Source organism: Triticum urartu, chromosome 3A, assembly GCF_056163025.1.
Source record: "Triticum urartu cultivar PI428250 chromosome 3A, HENAU_Tu73, whole genome shotgun sequence".
In the NCBI taxonomy this organism is placed as follows: domain Eukaryota; kingdom Viridiplantae; phylum Streptophyta; class Magnoliopsida; order Poales; family Poaceae; genus Triticum; species Triticum urartu.
This window is the reverse complement of record NC_141875.1, coordinates 51,275,415-51,284,456: the sequence shown is the minus strand read 5'-3', so window position 1 is coordinate 51,284,456 and position 9,042 is coordinate 51,275,415.

The following is a 9,042-nucleotide window of genomic DNA, read 5'->3' as shown; positions in this document are numbered from 1 at the left end:
ATAATACATGTGTGAATACATAGACAAACAGAGTGTCACTAGTATGCCTCTACTTGACTAGCTCGTTAATCAAAGATGGTTATGTTTCCTAACCATGGACAAAGAGTTGTTATTTGATTAACAGGATCACATCATTAGTTGAATGATCTGATTGACATGGCCCATTCCATTAGCTTAGCACCCGATCGTTTAGTATGTTGCTATTGCTTTCTTCATGACTTATACATGTTCCTATGACTATGAGATTATGCAACTCCCGTTTGCCAGAGGAACACTTTGTCTGCTACCAAACGTCACAACGTAACTGGGTGATTATAAAGGAGCTCTACATGTGTCTCCAAAGGTACATGTTGGGTTGGCGTATTTCGAGATTAGGATTTGTCACTCTGATTGTCGGAGAGGTATCTCTGGGCCCTCTCGGTAATGCACATCACTTAAGCCTTGCAAGCATTGCGACTAATGAGTTAGTTGCGGGATGATGTATTACAGAACGAGTAAAGAGACTTGCTGGTAACGAGATTGAACTAGGTATTGGATACCGACGATCGAATCTCAGGCAAGTAACATACCGATGACAAAGGGAACAACGTATGTTGTTATGCGGTCTGACCGATAAAGATCTTCGTAGAATATGTAGGAGCCAATATGGGCATCCAGGTCCCGTTATTGGTTATTGACTGGAGACGTGTCTCGGTCATGTCTACATTGTTCTCGAACCCGTAGGGTCCGCACGCTTAAGGTTACGATGACAATTATATTATGAGTTTATGCATTTTGATGTACCGAAGTTTGTTCGGAGTCCCGGATGTGATCACGGACATGACGAGGAGTCTCGAAATGGTTGAGACATAAAGATTGATATATTGGAAGCCTATGTTTGGATATCGGAAGTGTTCCGGGTGAAATCGGGATTTTACCGGAGTACCGGGAGGTTACCGGAACCCCCCGGGAGCTATATGGGCCATAGTGGGCCTTAGTGGAAAAGAGAAGAGGCAGCCCAAGATGGGCCGCGCGCCCCTCCCCTCCCTTGGTCCGAATAGGACAAGGAGAGGGGGCCGACCACCCTCTCTCTTTTCCCCCCTCCGCAAATCCTATTCCAACTAGGATTGGGGGGGGGGAATCCTACTCCCAAAGGGAGTAGGACTCTCCTGGCGCGCCTCTCCTAGGCCGGCCGCACCCCCCCTTTGGTCCTTTATATACGGAGGCAGGGGCACCCCAGAGACACACAAGTTGATCCACGTGATCTTACTCTTAGCCATGTGCGGCGCCCCCAGCCACCATAGTCCTCGATAATATTGTAGCGGTGCTTAGGCGAAGCCCTGCGGCAGTAGTACATCAAGATCGTCACCACGCCGTCGTGCTGACGGAACTCTTCCCTGACACTTTGCTGGATCGGAGTCCGGGGATCGTCATCGAGCTGAACGTGTGCTAAAACTCGGAGGTGCCGTAGTTTCGGTGCTTGATCGATCGGGCCGTGAAGACGTACGACTACATCAACCAAACGCTTCCGTTGTCAATCTACAAGGTATGTAGATCACACTCTCCCCTCGTTGCTATGCATCACCATGATCTTGCGTGTGCGTAGGAAAATTTTGAAATTACTACGTTCCCCAACACCCGCAAGCAAGGAGCTACACTACATATGTATGCATTGGTATCAAATGGAAACGGGGGTATCATATGTGGACTGAACTACAGAATGCCAGAATAAGAGGGGGATAGCTAGTCCTTTCGAAGACTATGCTTCTGGTAACCTCCATGTTGCAACAGAAGAAGAGAGTAGATGGTAAGTTCACGCAGTAACATCGCATAGCATAATCCTAACCGATGATCCTCCCCTCGTCGCCCTGTGAGAGAGCGATCACCGGTTGTATCTGGCACTTGGAAGGGTGTGTTTTATTAAGTATCCGGTTCTAGTTTTCATAAGGTCAAGGTACAACTCCAAGTCGTCCTGTTACCGAAGATCACGGCTATTCGAATAGATTTACTTCCCTGCAGGGGTGCACCACATTTCCCAACACGCTCGATCCCCTTTGTCCGGACACACTTTCCTGGGTCATGCACGGCCTCAGAAGATCAACACGTTGCAGCCCTACCTAGGCACAACAAAGAGGTCGGCATGCCAATCTAAATCCTATGGCGCAAGGGCCTGGGCCCATCGCCCATTGCACACCTGCACGTTGCGTACGCGGCCGGTGAGCAGACCTAGCAACCTCCATTACAAAGGAAGTTGCGTTACGTGGTCCAACCCGGCACGCGCCGCTCAGTTGCTGACATCACGAAGGCTTCGACTGATACCACGACGCCGAGTGCCCATAACTGTCCCCGCGTAGTTGGTTAGTGCGTATAGGCCAGTAGCCAGACTCAGATCAAATACCCAGATCTCGTTAAGCGTGTTATTTTGAAGTAACCGCGAACGCCGACCAGGGCCAGACCCACCTCTCTCCTAGGTGGTCTCAACCTACCCTGTCGCTCCGCCTCAAAGTAACAGTCGGGGGCCGTCGGGAACCTAGGCCCACCACTACCTGGGTGGAACCACCTGCCCCTTCAGCCCCCACATCAGAATCACTTGCGGGTACTCAACGAGCCGACCCGACTTTTGTCACCACCTGTATAGCATGTATATATATGTATGTATATACCCGTGATCACCTCCCGAGTGATCACAGCCCGATAGTATAGCATGGCAGACGGGCAAGAATGTAGGGCCACTGATGAAGTACTAGCAACCTATCTTAATCATGTAGGATTGCAGGTAAGGTATCAACAGTTGTAGCAACAATGACAGGCATGCATCAGGATAGGATTAACGGAAAGCAGTAACATGTTACACTACTCTAATGCAAGCAATAGGGAGAAGAGTAGGCGATATCTGGTGATCAAGGGGGGGCTTGCCTGGTTGCTCTGGCAAGAGAGAGGGGTCGTCTCCGATGTAGTCGAACACACGGACAACGACAGCGGTCTCGGAGTCTACCAGAAAGAAGTAACGGAGGGGGAACACAATAAATAACAGAGCAATCAAATGTAACACAAAGCAAGACACAACAATATGTTGTGTTAGGGGTGACCTAACGTAGGGATAGGCGATACCGGCGAAGGGGGGAAACATCCAGGAAAGTATTCCCGGTGTTTCGCGTTTTCGAACAGATGAATTGGAGGGGGGAAGTTGCATGTTCTCTACGCTAGAGATGCGTTGCGGACGAACGGGCTGCGTATCCGGATTCGTCTCATCGTTCTGAGCAACTTTCATGTACAAAGTTTTTCCATCCGAGCTACGGTTTATTTTATGTTGATTTTAAAAGATTTAAATCATTTTTAGAATTTATTTAATTTTTAAATCAACATTATCCAGAATAGTGATTGCTGATGTCATCATGACATCAGCAGTTGACCTGGTCAACCTGACAGGTGGGTCCCACCTATCAGTGACCCATTTTAATTAAACACATTAATTAACATTAATCAGGATTAATTAGGGGGTGGGCCCCACTGTCATTGACTAATTAGTTAATTAATTAATCAGGTTAATTAGTTTAGTTAATTGATTAGTTTAATTAATCAAAATTAATTAAGTTAATCAATCAATTAATTAATTAATTAATATTTTTATTTATTATTTATTTTAAATTTTAAATTTCTTTTTTTAAAAAAATCATTTTCGTTCACAGGGGGTGGGGCACCTAGTCAGTGGCCCAGAGGGCCACTGCGGGGCGGTTGCTAGCGGACGCTGGGGTGCAACCCAATTGACGCAGCGGGCGCCAGACAGGGCGGTGTGGGGCGCCGGCGGCCACGGCGTCGGCCAGGAGGCCGGAGCGGCACACGGAAGAGGCGGCCATCGCGGCGAGGGGCTGCAGCAGAAGGAGCAAGGCGGCGCGAGGTGGCGCACAGGTTGGCCGGGGGCGGTACGACACAGGGGGGCAGCGTGAGGGGGACAGCAGCGGGGAGAGCAGGGTGGTGAGGCGCAGACGGGGTACGCCGTGCGCGGCGCGGTTCAGACGAGCAGGGGGTCATTGCCGTGGTGTGCCCAAGGCACGACGGGGGCGCGCATGGACTATGACAGGGGGCTGCGCTGGCGAGCGGGGCTCGCGGAGGCGAGGCGCGCGCGCCTGGACGCGGCACGCGGCGAGCGAGAGCAGCGCGGTGAGCAAGGCAACAGCGGGGAGGCGCGGGCGCGGCGAGTGTGGTGCTGGCGTCGGGGGCGAGCGGAGGCCAGGGGCGCGCGAGCGCAAGCGGAGGTCGCCGGGGCGATGCATGCGCGGGCGCGCACGGGGCACAGCATGTGGGAGATAGGGAAGAGAGAGGAGGGGCGCATGCTCACGGTGGCCGTAGGGGAGTGGCAGCAGGGTGCAGGGAGGAGGACGGAGACGACTGAACGACGGGGAGGCGAGCGGCTGCGGGGTGTTGTCGAGGAGGAAGACGACGAGGTTTAATGGGGAGGCTCCGGCGATGGCGTGGTGGCTCCAGGGCGAGGTGCGACGGCGGCGGGGCCGGGTGACGTGCGGCGTCGGGCACCGAGGGCGACGGGGTCGGGCAGCAGCGGCGACGAGCGGTGGGCGACGAGGCGAGGGGACGGAGGAGCACGGCGATGGCGTGCGGGTGAGCCCCGATCCCGATTGGATCGGGGGAGAGGGAGAGTGGGGGCGTTTCGTGGGGGAGAGAGTGGGTGAGGTTAGGGTTGGGGTTGGGGGTTGAGGCCTAAGTAGGCCAAGGGTGTGGGCCGGCCAGCTGGGCCATTCGGCCCAGTGGAGGGGGGGCTTTTCATTTTTTTTGTTTTCTATTTTGTATTTTCCTTTTCTTTTATTTAATTTTCTATTTTATTTTAAGTTTCTTTTTATTTCAGTTTTATAAAAATAAACACTAGCACATAAAATTGTATTCATAAATATACTCCTGCCACCTTAATTCTCAACCCAAAATAAAATAGTTTAATATTTTATAAAATCAACAAGCATTTATTTATTTGTTTTAACTACTGTTTTAATTATCTTAGAGCCTTTAAACATTTTATCAAAGTTTGGTTTCTCCACCATAATTACCTATGCATTATTTGGTTCACTCCGAACATTTAAATTTTAATATTTGAAAACTTTTATTGTTTGCTCGATTTTGAATTTGAATTTGAATCAGTTTCGAACTAACGCGAGATTGACAATAGTAATCAAAGTGACGTGACATCATTGGCCTAGGGTTGCTGTAGTTTAATCATCCGGGCGTCACAAAGACCATCACCACGGCCAAGACCGTCACCACGGCCTAGGCCTTCACCACGGCCAAGACCGTCACCACGGCCTAGGCCACCACCACGGCCTAGGCCTTCACCACGGCCAAGTCCATCCCCACGGCCTAGGCCATCACCACGGCCAAGACCATCACCAGGGCCTCTACCACCACCACGGCCTCTACCACCACCACGGCCTCTACCACCACCATGCCCAAGACCATCACCATGGCCTCTTCTAAGACCTACTTGACTCCCTCTTTGTTGCCTAGTTTCTCGTTGGCTTGTTTGACTTGGTTGGCTACTCCTTGGTTGACTTGGTTGGCTATCATTTGCTTGGCTTGTGCTTGCATCATTTTTCTTTGATCTTTTTCTTGGTTTGGGACAAGTTCTTGTGTTGTGTCCCCGATGACTGCAGTCCCCACAATGGGATTGCTCACGAGGCTCTTGGAATTGACCGGTGCCGTATTCTCCACCGCCACCACGGCCCCATTCGTCCATGTCACCTCTAAGACGCTTTGTCTTACGTCTTCCCCGTCTAACAACTTTCAATTCCAGGTCCGGCCATAGTTGAACTCCATGATACTCCGGCCATTGTGATTGGTCCAAGTATGGCTGAAACCGGGGAGCCCATGTATTCTTTACCATCATGATTGAGAACTCGGACTCCCTCACGGTAAGAGGGTGATTGACGTCCACATTCCTAACACGGGATGCGTTTAATAAGTGCCAGCATGGGAGATGAAGCAACGATGGCCTCATGCAGCTACAATCACACCGTGTTAGGGAGACCTTGAAAGCGCGGCCTCCGTGTTGGTGGCCATCGTTTGTTGTTCCTCCAGGCTCTTTCACCTCATACTTCCACTCGTTGTCGTCATATAGTACAACTTCTTGGGAGTCTGCCTTTCGTGATTGAAAGTACAACCATTCTTCAACCTTTGGTGGGAAATAGTACTTGTGCTTATCCTTGTTCTCACCAGCAATCTTCTTATCCGTCTCCATTGAGTACTTTAAAAAGTATCCATTCATCTTGTCAAATGTGTATTGAACTATTGCTGTCACGGGTAATGCACGTACACCCTTGAGCACCTTATTGAAGCATTCTGCCATATTGCTTGTCATTTGACCGTACCTCCGGCCATCTTCATCGAAAGCACGTGCCCACATATTCCTTTCGACAATGTTCTTATTGAGAAATTCAAGACCACCGGGGTCAAGTTTCTTGTGTCTGAGCAATGCATTGAACAATGTGGCAAACCGCTTGTTGGAGAAAGCGAGACAACAATCTTGAAGATCATCGGCCAACTCTTTGATACCACATGCCCTATGGAAGTTTGCACAAAAGTGCCTCATACACCATCGATGGTGCAACTTTGTATGTCCGGGAATGTCAACCACCACCGCGTTTAGAATTCCTGGATGGCGATCCGATATGACACAAATTTCCCTTTCAGCCGGTAATACCCTTGTTCTCAATTGACGTAAGAACCACTCCCAGTTATCATTGTGATCCACCTCAACCAAAGCAAAAGCCAAAGGCAACACCTGGTTATTGGCATCACTTGCTATTGTAACCAATAAAGTGCCCTTGTATTATCTGGTCAAGAATGTGCCATCAATGGCGATGACGGGCCGACAATGCTCAAAAGCCCTCATGCATTGCTCAAAGGCCCAAAATGCACGGCCAAATACTCGGACGGTCCTCCCGTTATGAATCAATGTTTGGTGCCCATGAGACTCAACCACGTGAACCATGCCTGGGTTTGTGGCGGCCATTGATACGTCCATTTTGCATCATGCTTTTATATCAATATTTATTGCATTATGGGCTATTATTACACATCATGTCACAATACTTATGCCTATTCTCTCTTATTTTACAAGGTTTACATAAAGAGGGAGAATGCCGGCAGCTGGGATTCTGGGCTGGAAAAGGAGCAAATATTAGAGACCTATTCTGCACAGCTCCAAAAGTCCTAAAACTTCACGGAAGATGTTTTCCAAATATATAAAAAATACTGAGAGCAAGAACTTCACCAGGGGGCCACACCCTGCCCACGAGGGTGGGGGGCGCGCCCTACCCCCCTGGGCACGCCCCCTACCTCGTGGGCCCCCTGGTGGCCCTCTGGTGGCCATCTTCTGCTATATGGAGTCTTTCGATGGAAAAAATCATAAGCCATCTTCTCGGACGAAACTCCGCCGCCACGAGGCGGAACCTTGGCGGAACCAATCTAGGGCTCTGGCGGAGCTGTTCTGCCGGGGAAAGTTCCCTCCCGGAGGGGGAAATCATTGCCATCATCATCACCAACGCTCCTCTCATCGAGAGAGGGCAATCTCCATCAACATCTTCATCAGCACCATCTCATCTCAAAACCCTAGTTCATCTCTTGTATCCAATTCTTGTCTCCAAGTCCGGGATTGGTGCTAGTAGGTTGCTAGTAGTGTTAATTACTCCTTGTAGTTGATGCTAGTTGGTTTACTTGGTGGAAGATCATATGTTCAGATCCTATATGCATATTAATACCCCTCTGATTATGAACATGTTTATGCTTTGTGAGTAGTTACTTTTGTTCCTGAGGACATGGGAGAAGTCTTGCTATTAGTAGTCATGTGAATTTGGTATTCGTTCGATATTTTGGTGAGATGTATGTTGTCTCTCCTCTAGTGGTGTTATGTGAACGTCGACTACATGAAACTTCACCATTATTTGGGCCTAGAGGAAGGCATTGGGAAGTAATAAGTAGATGATGGGTTGCTAGAGTGACAGAAGCTTAAACCCTAGTTTATGCGTTGCTTCGTAAGGGGCTGATTTGGATCCATATGTTTCATGCTATGGTTAGGTTTACCTTAATACTTTTGTTGTAGTTGCAGATGCTTGCAATAGAGGTTAATCATAAGTGGGATGCTTGTCCAAGTAAGGGCAGTACCCAAGCACCGGTCCACCCACATACCAAATTATCAAAGTACCGAACGCGAATCATATGAACGTGATGAAAACTAGCTTGACGATATTCCCATGTGTCCTCGGGGGCGCTTTACATCATATAAGAGTTTGTCCAGGCTTGTCCTTTGCTACAAAAAGGATTGGGCCACCTTGCTGCACCTTATTTACTTTTGTTACATGTTGCTCGTTACAAATTATCTTATCACAAAACTATCTGTTACCACTTATTTCAGTACTTGCAGAGAATACCTTGCTGGAAACCGCTTATCATTTCCTTCCGCTCCTCGTTGGGTTCGACACTCTTACTTATCGAAAGGACTACGATAGATCCCCTATACTTGTGGGTCATCAGCTATAGCTAACAACAACCTAGGGAGTCGGTTGTATGCTTCCTCCCAATTGCCATACAATATCTTGAATGGGGCTTGCTTCGCCTTCCATGCCACTTGTGGGTCATCAAGACTATTTTCTGGCGCCGTTGCCGGGGATTGAAGCGCCTATGGTAGGTGGAATTTGGTAAGGAAAAATTTATATAGTGTGCTGAAATTTACTGTCACTTGTTACCATGGAAGGTAATCCTCTGAGGGGCTTGTTCGGGGTATCTTCACCCCGACTAGTAGAGCAAAGAGTTGCTCCTCAACCTACTGAACCTACTGAAAATGAAAATGAAAATGAAAATGCTTGCTTTGAAGTTCTTTCGGGTATGATAGAAAAACTGCTAGCTAATCCTTTTTTAGGAGATGGAAGAAAACATCCTGATGAACATCTGATATATGTGGACGAAGTTTGTGGATTATTTAAGCTTGCAGGCGTACCCGGAGATGTTGTTAAGAAGAAGGTCTTCCCTTTATCTTTGAGGGGAGATGCATCGACATGGTAT